Source organism: Aquarana catesbeiana, linkage group LG12 (genome assembly GCF_042186555.1).
Source record: "Aquarana catesbeiana isolate 2022-GZ linkage group LG12, ASM4218655v1, whole genome shotgun sequence".
Lineage (NCBI taxonomy): Eukaryota > Metazoa > Chordata > Amphibia > Anura > Ranidae > Aquarana > Aquarana catesbeiana.
The window spans coordinates 196,939,169-196,958,992 of NC_133335.1; positions in this window are offsets into that span (position 1 = coordinate 196,939,169).

A 19,824-nucleotide genomic window follows, 5' to 3' on the forward strand; every position below is an offset into this window, starting at 1 on the left:
TGGATTTGCCTTTAGTAAATAAACCCTTATGTTTTATCATGCACTTGTTTGAAAGACTTTAGCTGGAACCAAAAGTTGCAGTCTGCATTTGTAGAAGACCTACAGACACTGAGGGAGATTTACTAAAACTGGTGCACACAGAATTTGGTGCAGCTGTGCATGGTAGCCAATCAGCGTCTAACTTTAGGTTGTTCAATTAAGCTTTGAGAATAAAACCTGGAATCTGATTGGTTTCTATGCAGAGCTGCACCAGATTTTGCACTCTCCAGCTATAGTAAATCCCCCCCCTTTGCAATAACATGAAAGATGGTATTTAGGGGTTGATTTACTAAAGGCAAATGCACTTTGCATTACAAGTGCACTGCAAGTGCAGTTGCTTTAGATCTGAGGGGTAGATCTGAAATGAGGGGAAGCTCTGCTGATTTTATCATCCAATCATGTACAAGCTAAAATGCTGTTTTTTATTTTCCTTCCATGTCCCCCTCGGATCTACAGCGACTGCACTTCCAAGTGCACTTGTAGTGCAAAGTGGATTTGCCTTTAGTAAATCAACCCCTTAGTATGTTTAAAAGCTAAACTACACAGGCAATATAAAATCTGATGTACAGAGCAATTTAACCTATTGGTGGCAGCCACCTCGTTGCATTTCTAATATACTAAAATCAATAGACAGCAAATGAGGTGATTGGCTACAGGTGGCTAAATTCCCCTGTAGCATTAAGTGAACATCCTGAATTAAGCTCTGCCCTTGTTCATCAAAAGCAGTTTTTAACACTTTTCCTGCCGCTGTCATTGTCACGTTGCTCATCAGAGCGCAACATTCTTCTTGTCATTGCAGAGGGGTTAACGTGTCTGATTTGGCAGTGACTGAGAGATCTAGAGCGGAATATGGTGGGAACTGCCATCGCGTATTACCGTCCTCTCATGCATGCATTGAATAAATGGCTGGACTAATTAAACAACAAAAAAGACAAAAAAATAAAGAAATGTCCCTTTTTTTTTTCGAGCAGCAATGGCATGTCTCTCTCTAACATTTCTACAGGCAAATGGGTTCAACAGTCCAATTCTAAATTCAGGATAAAGAACAGATAATATTCTCGTGTCCAGATGCAAAGATACTGGCCAAATTACTGAGGGATCGGCGAAATAATCATTTACTGAGGGATCTGCGATTACAATCATAATCATCCAGTTCTGTAAGGTTAAAATTCTGCAGACTTTAATGTACACTTGGTTAGAACAGGCACAGATATGGGGCAAGAAGCTTACAGTCTGATTTGCTTTTTGTGATCATCTGTTCCTTACCTGCATTTTATTGTTGACTGTATCTGTCATTATGTATGTGAGAAAATAACTAAATACACAGCAGCTTGATAAGTGACAAAAGTATTGAGCAAAAAGCCAGCTACATGCGATAGTGAGTATCCTGAAAGCCTGGTTATTGCTGAAATGACCACTTTATTTTTTGGCTAGTTACAGTTCTAATAAGGGCATCTCAAATGAAATATTTGTGTATATGGCCCATTGTTACAGAGATTGTCTATATACTTACCAGGTACAAGCTAGCAAGTTACATTAACCGGTATTACCAAAGCTTCTTATTTACTAAAGATATTATTCTTATCCTGCATACCCACTTTGTATTTTTCTTCACATTTTGAGATATTTAAAACCTTAAAAGAAACAAGCTTACATGTACAAACTGATTTTATTACTGAAACAATACAGTAATATCAATAATATAGTAACTGTAATATCAATTGTTTCAATAAATAAAAAAATAAAAATAGAAATCTATATGTTCTATATTATAAAGCTTACTTTTGAAGTGAAAAAACAGTGTATGAATATGTGTGTGCACGTATATATAACTATACCTAAAAGTATGGCTAGCTGAATGTACAACCATCAGGCTAAATTCCCCCTTGAGCAATAAAAAAAAGGTTAGCACTGTGATTACATTAGCTGTGTATTAAAGTTATTTGCACCGGTCTATGTTTGTTGACTATCTGTATTTCCAGTGGGATAAATGTTCAGGAAAAGAGCTGAATGATATACACGAAGAGAGCGGACTTTGCATCTACACGAAGCAAAAAAAAAAATAGAGATTGGTTCCGTGGAAAAGTGGCAATAGAAACATCTTAAACTAAAAAAACCTGCATTATAATGATATTTGCATTGCTGCAAAGTCTGCTGGAGCGAAGTGTCAAATGTTCAGCCTTTGCAGACCAGTAGCCAGTGGTTGACAAATAATGGGAGTCTGCCTTGTACATTTCTCTTATTTTGTGGTCTGCAGTATCTGTAGGCTCACCAGGTTAGGTGAACCTGATTCTTAGTAATTCTGCTATACTTTGAGCTTAATACCTCAGAAAAAAAACAGGTTGAACTTGCTTGTCATCTGTTTGGTAGAGAATGAAAATGTCCTGCAGATATGTCTTGCTTATCATGAATTATGTGCAAAATCAAAAAATAAATGTCCTGCAGATTTGATTTGCTCATCATGAATTTTAAGTAGAGTAAAAACGTCTTGCAGATCGGGCAATAATTGTGCCGTATATGTTCACATTGCTGTATAAATAAAAAAAAAATACATGCAAAAGATTTTAGCATTTGGATGCAAAAGCAACGCATACAATTTTATCTGTGTGTGTGTGTGTGTGTATGTATGTGTATATATATATATATATATATATATATATATATATATATATATATATAAATAAAAGCAATGCATACAATTTTATCTATCTATATATATATATATATATATATATATATATATATATATATATATATATATATGGCATTAAGGCGTAGTATATGAAGCTGCTCTATATTATCCTAGATTCTCTCTTACCTGTCTGATCATAGTCACCTCTCCTCTCTCTGGTATATTTTGAGTTGCATATTTAAACAGGTCATACATCAAGCAGGCATTTGTGACGTCAATAGCATCAGCGTGTATGTACGCCATGGTCCTCAAAAGAGAACAATCTCTCTTTTTCTCTCTCACTTTGCAAGCCTCACTTCCTACAAACCAAAAAAAAAAAAAGAAACATTTAAATTAGTCATCCAAAATGGTTTAATAATGGCTTGCAGGAAAAACAGGCTTTTTTTGGGGCCTGCTGTTAAAAAGAAAACGTAAAAAAAATAGATCCTGACACAAATCGTATCTTTCAACATATGCTCCTGGCCCTGTAATCAGACATCGCTGTTCCTTGTACAGGTCTGTATGGACAAGTCTCCATCCAACTATTTCTGATCATACTTGCTCAAAGGCAGATGATAGTGATCTCAGTTTCACTTTGCTTTAAACAAGATTCAGCTAATCTTAACATCTCTGCATATGCTTTTAATGTCTTGATTAATAACAGGTACGTTTCCAATTATAAGGACAAAATGGCAGGTTGTACTTTACATCTTCAGCACAGTTATGCAGCCTATGTGCAGATATTTTATAATTGTGGTCATACAGTATAAGGTCAAATCTTTTTTTTTTTTGGTCACTTTAAACGCTAAAATGTCTTTGGTTTAAGATTACATACCGCACTGTAAAGAGGTGTCTGATTTTTTTTTTTTTTTTTTTTTTTACAAAGCATTCATATAGGAAGTCACTAAATAGCTACTCATTAAGTGAAGACCTGAATAATGAAAAAAAGAGGACTTGACCACCCCAATGAACACACCGACCGACCTTTCTTTCTGTTGAAAATACCAAGATAGCATCACCATTATACGCTGCGAGTTACACGGTGATGGTTTTGATTCATGAACAAGGTGGTTTTCTTTTTTTTTGGCGATGAGAGATTTTAATTTTTTTTTTTGTGTTTTGGTTGCTTATGCGGCCTATATTTCCACTGACAGAAGTCTTGACGTAAGCTAGCTCTTTAAAATTACCATGTATTGACCGTTGTTTTAAACAGCCCGGTGTTGCCTTGTTCTGTACGTGCATTAATAGTGCTGAGACCGAAGTCTCATTTGCCTCCCCAGATAGCAGCTAGCGTTTTCGCGTAACACTGTGGTTTGCCAAACCATAGAACTTAAGATATGGCTCAGAAATATATATGTCATGTGTGGTGTTACCGCAGCGTCTGGATCACACTGAGACAATAGTACAGGATGGAAGCAAAACGACCACAATTACACTTGCAAGAATATTATAGGAAATCTGATGCGGGTTGGAGTGGTGTCTTCCATTACACTGGTTTTGGGCATCAAGACTTGAATTAACCACTTGATTGTAACCTCCCTGCTGTACGTATATATGTATTTCTATATTACTAGGTTGCATGCTATGTGAATCTTAAAACCTTTCATTTTTTTGGGTACAAGGGATCCTTCTATTGTGAGTTTTTGTTGACACCGGTGGCCTATTTTAGCTTAGGCTGTGGGACAACCTCACGCGGCGTTAGTGAGATTCTGTAAATATTCAGCAATATACAAGGCAACATCCGCATATATAGTAAAAACAGATACTTAACTGTGAACTGCCAGGCAGCCAAGATTTTACATAAACTAATTTTAAGGATTACTGCCTTAAGGGTTTCTATCATATACAATATATAATTTTTTATGTCTATCGTTAGTCTGTATACTGTATATGCATGAGCAAATCTGTGTTGCGTCACTGAGTTTTGGCATTTGCACAATGTAGCGGTGCAGAGATCCATTAAAAAAAAAAAAAAAGGTCACCACTCTGTCCAAAAATTTCTGTTTAATCAAGACGCCCATATAATTATCAATCTTCTCTCCCGATACTTGCACCTTTATTTCCTTAAAGACTAATCACATCCACTGGCTTTCGCAGATCTGGGCCCCTTGTTCATGTGTGCTTGGCCAGGTGCACAGCTTAAGTGTAATTAGTGAATCTTCTACACATCCTCCAGAGATTTCTGTGCTAGTGAGTTTCAAATAATCGCTGATAGCACCAAAAATTATGAAGTGCTAATACATTTCCACCAGGAAAAAAGAGCGAGAACATATTAACCGTTTCCTGCTGAGAAACACCCCCCCCCCCAGCCGTCTGCGAATTCAGCACTGGCACGTAAGCAAAGCACGGCATTGCAGAGCAGCATGGTATAGAAGTCCAGCTCTACCCAATAAGGTGCGTTGTTTCCTTTTGATTTGTCTAGTTAACTTTAATTGGGATGTAGTATTATGAATATATAAGAAACAAATATTCATCAAATCAGATTAATTTACTGTTTTAGGATAAAAATGGTGCACAATGTATTTTTTTTAGTATAGTTTTAGTGCTATAATTGCCCTTTTATAATGGTATAATTAGTTTAGTACTTTTAGGCTGTGTCTGTGCCATAAATCTGCAGTTATGAATGCACAGGGGCTAAAGAATGATTTGAGGATTTTTTTTTAAATTGCATTGCTATGTAAATATCATCTGTTTCAGTACTGTGCTTCATTTGTTAAGGGTAATATACATTCTTTGAAATCAATACAACATTTTGAAGACAGCTTCCCTTGGTAAATATTTATTTTTCATTTTGAAATTCTGTGCAGATCTGCTGTTAATGGCCATAGACAGTGGTGATCTACAGCAGTGGTCCTCAAGTACCCCCAATGGGCCATGTTTTCAAGTTCTCCTTTACTTTGAACAGCTGCTTTAAATAAATATCAAAGACATTGTATTGATAAGAGCTATTTTATCTAATGCCCCGTACACACGATCCGAAAGTCGTACGTAAAATGCCGCATTCGAAACGATCGTACGATAATCGGATCGTTAGTACAGAGCTTTCGAGAGCCGATCAGGACAGTTCATCCGATATTATTCTATCGGACATGCACGGAAATTTTTTCCGTACGATGCCAGATCGTACGATTTTCGTTTAATCGGTACAGCTATCGTTCGAAAATGCAATACAAATGCATTGCAACACATGACATCGCTTCCGAATTTTTATTCTGTCGTACGGGAATTTTCGGGACTTTAGTAAACTCATCAGATTCGATGTGAGATTAGCATGCAAACAAAAACGGACGATCATTCGTCCGATATTCGGATCGTGTGTATGGGGCTTAAGGGAAGCTCCCAAAACATGGCCCGTTGGGGGTACTTGGAGACTGAGGTTGAGAACCACTGATCTACAGTGCAAACAAACAGCAATTGCCTCAACCCATAGCTGGCCTTAAAGGGGTTGTAAAGGTTCGTGTTTTTTCACCTTAATGCATCCTATGCATTAAGGTGAAAAAACACCTGTCAGTGACCAGCCCCCCCGTTTTACTTACCTGACCCCTCGAACTTGTCCAACAGGGATGCACTGCCTCTCTGCCCCGGATTCTTGGCTGTTGATTGGATAGATTGATAGCAGCGCAGCCATTGGCTCCTGCTGCTGTCAATCAAATCCAATGGCATGGCCGAGTCCTGCATTCGGTGTCTATGGACGCTGAATGCTGGACTCGGGAGCGCGCCCGCAAGGTAACCCCCTCGGGGAAGCCGAGGGGGTTACCGGACATGGGGAGGATCCACGACAGAAGAGCAGGTTCGGGGCCACTCTGTGCAAAACGAGTTGCACAGTGGAGGTAAGTATAATATGTTTGTTATTTAAAAGAAAAAAAAATTACCTTTACAATCACTTTAAACTACGTAGAGGGTTCTTTACTGTAAGAGTGGCAAGGATGTGGAATTCCCTTCCACAGGCGGTGGTCTCAGCGGGGGGCATCGATAGTTTCAAGAAACTATTAGACAAGCACCTGAATGACCGCAACATACAGAGATATACAATGTAATACTGACATATAATCACACACATAGGTTGGACTTGATGGACTTGTGTCTTTTTTAAACCGCACCTACTATGTAACTATGTAACTGTCCAGTGCAGCTGAGGCTGCAGAGTAAGGGACTGGGAAATCTCTGTCCTCAGTCCTTTCCTATTTAGACCCCTGATATTTCATCAAAGCCTCCCGATGGGGCTCGTCTATGGACGCCGAATGCTGGACTCGGGAGCGCACCCACAAGGTAACTCCCTGGGTGAGAGCTTCTCCCAGGGGGTTATCTGATGCGAGGAGGAGCCGAGAGAGTCACCGAGGGACCCCAGAAGATGATGATTGGGACCACTCTGTGCAAAACGAGCTGCACAGTGGAGGTAAGAATGATATGTTTGTTATTTAAAAAAAAAATACCTTTAGTGTCACTTTAACTTCTGTTAAGACCAGTTATGGATTGGGGCAGATGCCGTTTGTTTGTACTGTTAATTATTTGGTTGGGGGGGTGCGCTAGAGTTGCCACCTCATCCCTTTAAACTCGAACACATATTAAGTACACAGGTTCTGTGGCTGATTATGGTGGTAATTAAACTCACTTGGTGCCTTTTCTGCATTAAATTAGCCTCAGAACCTGTGTAATTCATAAGTGTCTGGGTATGAGGGATGAGGTGGCAACCCTAGGGTGCGCACTGGACACCTTTGCTGCCATTGTGCTTTTTGTAGTGTGCCCATTTGCCTTTAAGGAGGGGGGGGGGCTCCCTCCAGGCAAAACTGGCCTCAATTTATCCATTACTGTATACTATATGTCAGGGCTCAAAATTTCAAGTCCTGAGCTACTAGCCAGGCCTTAAGGGTTACTCGCCACCAGTTGCCCCACCCAACCCCTATCATGCCCCACCCCTAATCCCGCTCCTATACACGTCCTCATAAATTCTCATGAAATTACACCTAAATGTTTTATGCAGAATTAAGTTACACAAATAAATATTAACAACTTTATCACCCATGCCCATCAATGCAGCCTCACCCCTGCCCATCAACGCAGTGTGACCAGTGCCCACTAACACAGCCTCACCAGTGTCCATCGTGCAGCCTCACCAGTGTCCATCATGCAGCCTCACCCAGTAAGCCTCACCTGTGTCAATCATGAAGCATCACCTGTGTCCATCATGCAGTCTCACCTGTGTCCATTATTGCAGCCTCACCCATGCAGTCTCACCTGTGTCCATTATTGCAGCCTCACCCATGCAGTCTCACCTGTGTCCATTATTGCAGCCTCACCCATGCAGTCTCACCTGTGTCCATTATTGCAGCCTCACCCATGCAGCCTTACCTGTGTCCGTCATGCAGCCTCACCTACACCCTGGCATTGGACCGGTGTTCTGTCTGTCACAGGTGCGGGATCAGGAGGGTGGGGCTGTGCGTAACGTCACGCGGACTTCAATTGTAATGTAAAGCTTTTACAGCAGGTAAACCCTGCTCTGTGATCAAGCCAGATCTCCTCTTCCTCTCTTCCGCTATAATGATCCGGCCGCCCCCTCTGTTCCTCCACACTCTCTCTGGGATAACGGCTCCCATTCACAAACCCTCCCCACCCCCCCGACGGCGGTGCTCGCCCCCCCCCCCCGCTTCCAGGCAGCCCAGCTCCTCGCCAGACCTCATTTTCCACTCGCAAAATGCGAATAGGCAAGTGGAAAATTTGAGGGCTGCTATATGTGCTCCTACTAGGGAGGCTCCCAAAATGTAAAGAGTTAGAACTGCAGATAATCCTGGGGTGCCTTGTCGCGGCATCTGCAGGTAACCTATGCATTTGCAAATGTGTGCAAACTAATCTCCTTTTTTTGAACATGAACAGTTCAACAGTGAATCCTCGTGATCTGCCTGTCATCATCATAGCATGAGGCCCTGATGCTATTTTCCTTTTAGAGTAATTTAATTGCAGTGCAATTCTTCTATTGTAGAGCAGCATGATAGTAAGTCTTTGTAAATGGCAAAATACCTTGTTTTTTTTATTGCTTGTTATTAACCACTGCATTGTTTGAGTATTGAGAACAATGCAAATCGTTCATATCTACTGTAATTATTAATTCCTATGCTGATAAGCAAAGTTCTGTTGGGTTGATGAGACACAGGCGATTTTTTTTTTTTTCAGAGTAATCTCTGCTACAAATCGCTAATGCTAGAGATTACCAGTGTTTTGTAGCTAGCAATTTAATCACTAGAGTTGCGGGTGATGTGCTTCAGCATTGGGTTGTGCTCAGCTACAAATCGCAATTTGTAGCTAAGTATAGCAGCTGTTGTAACATTTCATAGAAATGCATTAAGAGCGATTAAAAAGTGTCACTGTTAGCGATCCCATGGAAATTAATTAAGATTTTTCTTAGCGACAAATTGCTGTAACAAAACGGGTGGGGGGGGGGTTAATCACTGCAAGAAGATTGCATGTGTGTCACCCACATTAGTCTTCTCTGCCTTCAGTTCACAATGATGTCCCTGTTAATGTCCTGGGCAATACCAGAGGTCAGGATGCCTGACCTATAACTCTTAAAGCGGAACTTAAAATGTTACTAAACCCAGGAGCCTGCACTCACTATATCTGGCTTTCCACAGTACACAGAACATGGGAATACAATTATTTTAGTAAATATAAACTGCTAAATACCTTTTTTCATCAGCAGTTAAAGCAGTCTTGTGACTTCTATGAGTGTCTGGTTAAAGCTTGTAGGAGGAGTTTTCATTCTCTCACGTCCAGTGAGAATGCAGGACCCCTGACCCTCTGTCTAGACAGTACAGATTGGCCCCGTGCTGATCACATGCACTCTCCCAAGAAAATAAAAAAAAAAACTCTAGCAATACAAACCAAACTGAGCATGTGCAGCCTGTCCTCTGGCTCTGTAAATATCAGACTATTTTTTTGAGAAAGTGGAAAAAGGTGATGATCAGAGGAGCCAGCCTTTTTACACAATGCAGAGGATTAACCTCTTAGGTTCCACAGTGAGTATAACAAGCATGCTTTATTCCATATAAAGACTGATTTAACTGTTGTGGGTTTAGTAACGCTTTAACTGTATCTGAGCACCACAAACTGAAAATGCTATTTATGCATTTCTAATATCCAAAGCAAACTCACCCACCCATCCATGTCTTTAATCTTTATTATGTTGAGAAATCACTTTGAAAAACACCCCCCCCCCCCCCAGCATTTCTAGCTGCGGCCATATTGAGTAAGGGCAGATGATTCATGTATCATTTACTTCCTGAAATCTATCTGGCCTTGGCTCAGATATGCAGACAGGAAGGTGTGCTTAGCTGAGAAAACCCCTCCCTGCACAGGAAGGCTCCTGGGCTGTATGACATCATTTTGGCCTAGGCCAGAAACTAGGAATCAACTGAGGAAAGGTAAAAATATACTGTATATAAAACAAGTAAATATCATATCATATCACACATATACCAGTGCTAAGTGTTTTTGGTTTTTTTTTTGATTATTTGTGTTAGTGTGTGTGTATGAGCACAAGGTTTTTTTGTAAAATATCACTGGTATAAATATAATATACCTTCCTAAGGCTAGCAGCATACCTTAACAAAATATAGTTAATTGTGATTAGGAGAGATTAGTTCTGCTTTAAGTTTTTTAAAGTGGTATTAAAGGTTTGCCTTAAAAAAACAAAAACAAATAACAAACACGTTATACTTACCTGCTCTGTGCAATGGTTTTGCACAGAGCAGCCCCAATCCTCGTCTTCTTGGGTCCCACGCCAGTGCTCCTGGCCCCTCCCCCTTGACCAGTGACCCCAATAGCAAGCCACTTGCTATAGGCCACTGATGCACGCTCGCTCCCAAGCCCAGCTCTATGTGTCCATAAGACACATAGGGCCGTGACTCGGCCCCATCCCCCCACTCTCTCCTCATTGGCTCACTGGCTGTGATTGACAACAGTGGGAACCAATGGCTCCCACTGCTGTCTCAGCCAATGAGGAGGGGGAGTCCCAGGATAGCCGAGGCCAGTGGCGTTAGGAGGGGGGGCTGAGGAGGGCTGGAGCCCAGAGTGGGTCCTGAAAAAGTCCGGGTCTCGGGTATGCACAATTCTGTTATTAGCCCCGAGCCCGAGTGCTGCCACCGAGCAGGGACCGATCTGACCCCAAACGCGACTGAGTGACATAGCTGGTCCCTCCTTCTGGAGCCTGCAGCGCCTATGATGGACGTCCCACTGGTCCAATGCCGGGACTGCGGGGCGTGTGACATCCATCATAGGCGCTGCAGGCTCCAGAAGGCAGAAATTACAATGCGGCCGCCGGGCTCAGACTTCGGACTGAAGACTCCGGTCTTTTTGCCACCTAGCAACGCCCCTGGCCGAGACTCACGTGCACATCGCTGGATGGAGAGGGTGCTCAGGTGAGCATTGGGGGGGGGGAGCTGTACACAGAAGATTTTTTACCTTCATGCATAGAATACATGAAGGTAAAAAACCTTCAGCCTTTACAACCACTTTAAATGACATGCAGCACTCAACCCACGAATATGTATACTTTTTTATGTCAGTTTTCTGTCAACAGAGGTATTCCCAGGAGTCCTCTAGAGCTGTTAAAACCATATATAAAAGGATTACAGTGCCAGGGCTTGGTGCTAGACTCAGTATAAGTTTATCTTAACAACAGGTCAAAGGATAGATCCAACTCATTTCAGGGGCTCAAAGCTTCCTCTTCATCAAGGCTGAAAGAGAAAATGACATAAAAGACTAAATATAAAACAAAGTACATCGTCTATTGATAAGATATGGTGTACTATGACACTATAATGAATATGAATGAATACATATATACAAATATATGTACTAAAGAGCATAAGCTTGTCATGTATTGAGAAACTCTGTACGTAAAATACCGGTATATATGAATAACAAATGGCCCCAAAAAAGAAATAATAATTCTATGATAGAGAACAATAGTATATAATTAAGAGCAATTTAATAATAACAATATTGCAATAATAGTACTGCATGTAGTAATATACAAATATTAAAGGAGAAGTATGGTCAAAGTTTATTTGGCTGTACTTCTCCTGGGGATCACAGGAGCGCAGTTCGTTCTGCACTCCTGTGACCCGTTTTCAGCCAACAGCGTCAAAGAGCCGGTCCAGTCTCTGAGAAGATCCTGACCATATGGTTGGGATCTGCCCAGAAGCCTGAACCAGCAGCTGGCTCAGCCTCTCAGTGAGCCGCCCCCTCTACAGCTCTGAGCTCCAACGAGTGGTGGAGGGGCAGAGCAGAGACAGTCACCATCTCTCTGCTCACGGAGCACTGAGAACTGAGCAATCTTCGGTCTTTGATCGCTCATTTCTTATGCTGCCTACACACGATCCGTATTTCCAACGGGAAATCTTAGAAGTGAGCTTGTTGTCGGAAAGTCCGACCGTGTGTATGCTCCATCGAACATTTGCTGTCGGAATTTCCGCACACATGAGAGCAAGTTCTCAAATTTTCCGACAACTTCACTTGTTGTCGGAAAGTATGTACACAAGTCCATCGCACAAAAGCTCGCGCATGCTCGGAATCAAGCAGAAGTAGCCGCACTGGCTATTGAACTTCCTTTTTCTCGGCTTGTCGTACGTCTTGTACGTCACCACGTTCTTACGTTCGGAATTTCTGACAACATTTGTGTGACCGTGTGTATGCAAGACAAGTTTGAGCCAACATCCTTCGGAAAAAAATCCATGGTTTTGTTGTCAGAAATTCCGATCGTGTGTACGCGGTATTAGTCTTAGAGCTGGCGGGGGACAGATTCGGACTATTGGACTAATCGGACTAATGCTGCATCCACCTAGGTGGGTATAATTTTTTTTTATTTGTTATGCCATACTTGTCTTTTAAATAAAATGATAAAAGTACCGTATTTATCGGCGTATAACACGCACCGGCGTATAACACGCACCCCAATTTAGGAGGGAATTTTAAGGAAAAAAAACTTACATTTAAATGCCCTTCATTGCAGCCTTGTCAGTGCAGCCATGTCAGTGCAGCCTTGTCAGTGCAGCCTTGTCAGTGCAGCCTTCCCCAGTGCAGCCTTGTCAGTGCAGCCTTGTCAGTGCAGCCTTCCCCAGTGCAGCCTTGTCAGTGCAGCCTTCCCCAGTGCAGCCTTGTCAGTGCAGCCTTGTCAGTGCAGCCTTCCCCAGTGCAGCCTTGTCAGTGCAGCCTTCCCCAGTGCAGCCTTGTCAGTGCAGCCTTCCCCAGTGCAGCCTTATCAGTGCAGCCTTCCCCAGTGCAGCCTTGCCCGAGTGCAGCCTGGGATCCCCTGTCCCTGCTTCCAGGGTTTCAAAATCGCGGTCCGCAATTTGAAAATGGCGCCGCCGGCGCCGAAGTACACAGAGCCGGTCCTCGGCTCTTTCCGGCGGCTCTCGTTTACTTTCGGCTCCACTCGTAGTCCCTCCGCTCGGGACTACGAGTGGAGCCGAAAGTAAACGAGAGCCGCCGGAAAGAGCCGAGGACCGGCTCTGTGTACTTCGGCTCCGGCGGCGCCATTTTCAAATCGCGGTCCGCGATTTTGAAAATGTGACAGCTCGGGATTGGCGGGGATCGGCGTATAACACGCACCTGCGACTTTCCCCTGATTTTAAGGGGAAAAAAGTGCGTGTTATACGCCGATAAATACGGTACTTATGAGCTAAAACAAAAAGGCCAAGGGCTACTAGTATACATTTTGATTCCATATATTTTGATTGATTTAGGAATCAAAGATTATTTTGACCTGAATGTACTGTCTGATTAGGCAATTAGGTGGCAAATGAGGTTTAATGTTGATATATTTTAAAGTTATGAACTTGGAGCTAAAAAAATTTTTTAAAAAATATACATGCATCATACATTCCAGGAGAAAAACAGCTGGGGAAATCCATGGTTGAGAAGGATCTGGGTGTTCTGGTAGATCATTGACTTAATGATAGCATGCAATGCCAAGGTACAGTTTCTAAAGCTAGCAAAATACTTTCTTGTAATAAAAACGGTGTAGACTCCAGAGAGGGAGAGACATCATTTTCCTCCTGTACATATTGCCTTTGGTGATTAGGAAAGTTCTCTCCCCTGGTGGAGCAAATTGAACCATGCTTTAACCACGTCACTACCAGGCACTTTTACCCCCTTCCTGCCCAGGCCAAATTTCAGCTTTCAGCGCTGTCGCACTTTGAATGACAATTGCATGGTCATGCAACATTGTACCCATATGACATTTTTATCTTTTTTTTTTTTCCACACAAATAAAGGTTTTTTTGGTGGTATTTAATCACCACTGGGTTTTTATTTTTTGATAAATAAATGAAAAAAGACCAGACATTTTGGGGGACGACACGATTTTCTTTGTTTCTGTTATAAAATTTTGCAAATAAATAATCTTTCTACATAAATTTAGGCTAAAATGTACTCTGCTACATTGTTTTGGTGAAACCAAATCAGTGTATATTATTTCGTTATTTAGGTATATGTCTCAAAATCGATAAATACTGTTGTACTAATGGCCTATCTAATTTCTGGAGGCCTGAAAACACCAGGACAGTACAAATATCCTTCAAATCACCCCTTTTTTGGAAAGTAGAAAGTCCAAGTTGTTTAGTAAGAGGCATGGTGAGTTTTTTGAAGTTTTTTAACGGTAATAATAATAATAATAATAATAAAAAAACATTTATTACATTTTTTTTTTTTTTTAAAACGATTTTTCTTTTTTTTTTACACACTGTAACCAGAGCAATACAGTGTTACTATAGTTACACCGGGGAATTTTTTTTTGACACATTATTATTGTTTATAACAGTGAATTTCACTTGTATAAGCAACAATTTTTACTGATTGAAACTGATTCATTCAGTGTGTTTTGTTTGTGGTAAGCTGTGATTGGTCAAAACTATTCACATGGTACAGATGGGTTGTGATTGGCCAATCACAGATAGCAACACAATTGAACACAATGGATGGCATGAAATTAAGCCATCCATTGTTTACAAATGTGTCATGTGATCTGCTGTGATTAATCATAGCCATCACATGGTACCGGCAGAAAGCCGGTGCACTGATCGGTCTTTGGCTGTGTCCGATAGACACAGCTAGTGACAGATCGCGCCGCAGCACAGCCCCGCAATCCAGGAGGACGCCATATGGTGTCCACCCGGATCGACGAGCGTCCCACCCGGCCTATAGCAAATCGTCGATAGGCGGGAACTAGTTAAAGTACAACCAAAATGAAAAAAAGTTTTGCCTTTGGATAGAGTAAGGGAGAGTTATAAGTGTTGCCATTTTTTAAATTTGCCATTTGTATCCCATTTGGGGAGGTTTCCCTTCACTTCCTGTCCCATAGCCAACACAGGAAGTGAAAGGAAATCCCTCCAAAATAAGGGGAATCTCTGGTTGTCACTAAAACTAGTACTCCAATAGGAAGATTTCCCTTCTATTCTTGTTCTGGTGACAACCCACAATTTGGGATCTTATTTCACTCAAATTGTTATCCTTATATACCTTGTGAGGTTTGCATACAGAGTTTTTATGTCCAAACACATGACATGCTTATATTCTTTAGTACGTACATAATATATATTCATTACAGTGTCATAGGGCACCATACCTGATCAATAGGTGATGTACTTGCTATTTTACATTTATGAATACACTATTTGAAATTATTTATGCTGTTTTGTTCCTCAGCCTTACTGAATGGGGAGCTGCGAGCCCCTGAAATGTGATGACTATATCCTGTGACCTGTTGTCAAGTTAAACTTAGTGGACCAAACCTGTGGTGCTATCATCCTTTTACATACTAAGAATCCTGTGTCCCTCAATGGACTTCAAGAAACATATTTTACAGTTAGTATATATTTTTTTATTAGAGCAGGGGAAATTTAGAACCTCAGTAAAACTAAAATATTATAATTTAAAGGATAAGTGGGACCAAAGCTCTTTGGTCCTATGGGTCACAGGAGTGCACTTAGTTTTGTATTCCTGTGACCCATATTCAGCAGACAGCGGGCTAAAGCCTTCTGTCGGCTGACGTCACTCAGCCGGTCCAGGATTTGGAGAGATCCCTACTTTAATTGTTGGGATCCACCCAGATGCCTGACCAGCAGCTGGCTCAGCCTCAAAGTGTGGAGACTGCGCCAGCCGCTCCCACCCCCTCCACAGCCCAGCTCTCCAAAGGGTGCTGGAGGGGCAGAGCAGAGAGCAGGTGACTGACAGTCACCAACTCTCTGCTCACTGAAGCCTGAGAAGTGAGAGATCAGCAAACTTTGATTGCTCAGTTCTCAGTCTTAGAGCTGGTGGGGGACAGCTACAGCATCATACCGATGCTGCATCCACCTAGGTGAGTATGAATGTTTGTTTATTTTTATAAATCCTCATACTTATCTTTTTAAAGCCTAATTCAATAAAAAAATGTCAGCTTTAGATAGAGTAGGTAAGAGTTCAAATGTCTTTCAGGGATTACATTTCTACCTTTGACCACACTGGGGAGATGTTCCCTCACTTCCTGTCCCTTTGACCCTTACACCAGTATAGAAAGTTTGGGTAAATCTCCCTGATGGCCACTTATACAATATAATCTTAAAAAAGGTTCTAAACCAGCCCCATTCTATCCAAAACAACAAAGTGTAGAATGGAGATCAATTTTAACATCAACATTTAAATATATTCTTTACCAGTGGCGGCCCGTGCGCTGTGGGTGCATGGGTGCCGCCCCCCATCCATGCGCTTGGCCCCTTTCAGGACGTCAGACGCATGGATTCCTATGGCGGGGGTGGGAGGGGGTGGTACTTTTTGAAGCACCTGATTAGAGTCAGAGGCTCTAATAGGCTTCAAAATAGGGTGGGCTTGGGGCGCAGAGAGTGCGTCCTAATCCCACCCAATTGTGACAATGGCGAATTAATTTTCGCTATTTTCACACTAACCTTCCTCTCCGCCAGTCAGGAGGCAGGACGTCAGCCCTGTTTCCTGATTGGCCAAAGCGCCAGGCCACCCTATTAGATGTCTGGCGCTTAGGAAGAGGAGTGGAGGGAGGAGACACGCTGCAGTGGAGGCCGCCGCCACTCTGGTGCATTGGAGAGGAGCTGCTGTGGTAAGTCCCCTCTGTCAGAGCCGCGAGCACATGCTGGGGGGGGGGGGGGTTGGGTGCTGCCAGAGCTGTGAGCCCCGTGAGTGTGGGGGTCGGTGGGCACAGTGGCTGAATGTGATGGGCACAATTAGCTGCATATAAAGAGCACAGTAGCTTCGTTTGAAGGGCACAGTGGCTGCGTTTGATGGGCATAAAGGCTGCATATACTGGGCACAAGTGGCTTCATTTGACGGGCACAAGTGGCTTAATTTGGCGGGCACAAGTGACTGCATATGATGGGTACAAGTGGCTGCATTTGATGGGCACAAGTGGCTGCATATGATGGGCACAGTGAGGCTGCAATTGATGGGAGGGGAGGTTTCAGTATTTTTCAGCTTGTTTGCGCCCCCCCAAAAATTTTGAGCACCTGCCACCACTGTTCTTTACTATACTATGACTTATACGGCAATGGTAAGTACATTTGTCTTTTTTTTCTTCAAATGACACTAAACTCATTTTTTTTTCACATCAATTGTTCTAAATATCAAGTATGCCATGGCTTTGCTTTTTTTTTTCTTGCAAGTTTTTTCAGGCTTCTCTTTTACCCTGTGCATGCTCCCTATCCTCCAGTGATGCACCTCAGAGCTACTATGGTCACATGCTCTGCTCTATCCGTACTACAGTTCCCATAGAGCTGAATGTGTCTGCATGTAGATGTGTAGCCCATCTGGGGGTGAGCAGTAAGGAGTGGCTACATTCACATATACAAGAAGTGCATGGAGAATGAATGTAGCCACCCTAGAACAGGAAGTTTTGGAACAGCAGAAAAAAGCTTGCATTTGAGAAAGGAAACATAGAGAGAGATACACTATGTTACCAAAAGTATTGGGACACCTGCTTTTACACAGACATGAACTTTAATGGCATCCCAGTCTTAGTCCGTAGGGTTCAATATTGAGTTGGCCCACCCTTTGCAGCTATAACAGCTTCAACTCTTCTGGGAAGGCCGTCCACAAGGTTTAGGAGTGTTACTACTGAAAAGAAATGGAAATGCGACACCACACCTGCACACCTGTGGTTAAACTATTGGTGATCGGATATGTCTGTCACTATAAGACTATGCCAGTTATCATGACTGACTAATTTCTATTGATCACCTGATGACTTTACCTTCAATTCAAACAGATTGTATGACCAATCAATATCTATTGGTGTATGTGTGTGTGTGAGAATGAGAGTTGTATGAGGTTATTTAGAAAATGGTGGCCACCTTTTCCTCCTCCAGACTTTAGGTCTTTTAATGTGTACTGGGAATTGGGTTGTAGTTTAATAGTCATTTATATATGGAATTTTACTTTTGGATAGTCTTTAATAAAGATTTGTATCTATATCACTGAATTGTCCTCATAGAAGAGTTCCTTTGTGCTTGTCACATTTTTCTTAAGGTTTAGGAGTGTGTCTACGGGAATGTTTGACCATTCTTCCAGAATCACATTTGTGAGGTCAGGTACTGGATGAGAAGGCCTGGCTCGCAGTCTCCACTCTAATTCATCCCAGAGGTTTGAGGTCAGGACTCTGTGCAGGCCAGTCAAATTCCACCCCAAACTCGCTCATCCATGTCTTTATGGACCTTGCTTTGTGCACTGGTCCAAACCATTTGGTGGATGGGGGGTTATGGTGTGAGGTTGATTTTCAGGGGTTGGGCTTGGCCCCTTAGTTCCAGTGAAGGGAACTCTTAAGGCGTCAGCATACCAAGACAATTTGGACAGTTTCATGCTCCCAACTTTCTGGGAATAGTTTGGCGATGGCCCCTTCCTGTTCCAATGTGACTGCGCACTAGGGTTACCACCTCATCCCTTTAAACCCGGGCACATATTAATTACACATGTTCTGAGGCAAATTTATTGCAGATAAGGCACCAAGTGAGTTTAATTACCACCTTAATCAGCCACAGAACCTGTGTAATTAATATGTGTTCGGGTTTAAAGGGATGAGGTGGCAATCCTACTGCGAACCAGTGCACAAAGCAAGGATGAGCGAGTTTGGGGTGGAGGAACTTGACTGGCCTGCACAGAGTCCTGACCTCAACCGGATAGAACACCTTTCGGATAAATTAGAACAGAGACTGTGAGCCAAGCCTTTTCATCCACAGTGCCTGACCTCACAAATGCGCTTCTGGAAGAATGGTTAGACATTCCCATAGACACACTCCTAAACCTTGTGGACAGCCTTCCCAGAAGAGTTGAAGCTGTTATAGCTGCCTTAGTGGGCCAACTCAATATTGAACCCTACGGACTAAGACTGGGATGCCATTAAAGTTCATGTTTAGGCAGGCGTCCCAATACTTTTGGTGATATAGTGTATATTTATTATATTTAGACATATTGCACTTATTTTATTTTATAAAAAATTTGAGTTTAATGTCACTTTAATAGCTGAATGTATTTGTGACTTACAATATGTCCTTTCAGAAATGCTTATCAGTTCACACAAAACTATACAGAACACATACTTATGCGTTTCATGCCTCAAGCTTCTGTTACATGGCGACTAAACAAGCTGCATACTCAGGTGCAACAGTTCAGCTCCCAAAATGCTTTATTCTGTTGTCCATGGGCAAAAACTGAATGCAGTGCTGACAGCAAGACAAGCCTTAGCAATAAGTTCAGAGACCTACATTGTGCAAGAGTTACATCAAGATCAAAAGGTTTGATGAGATAAACATTTTCAACTCATGGTGACTGGACTGTTTAACTGGTAAAATTTAGGCTGAAGTTGTAACGGCTTCTCAGCGGTGTGCTTGCATGTAAACCAGAAAACCAAGCAATATTTGGCAGTAGACAAAAAAAAAAAAAAAAAAAAGAATAAATCTCCAGCTGACCGAGAACCTAAAGACTTAGCAGTTGTGGTTTTTCCATATAGCAATCAATAATATTCACTCTTGCAGGGACCGTTTTCTCTGCTAAAAGTGAGAACCTGATTGGACTTCCTTTCTACGGGCAATAGAGGTACGGGCTTTGGCCTCATCTATGCTTGA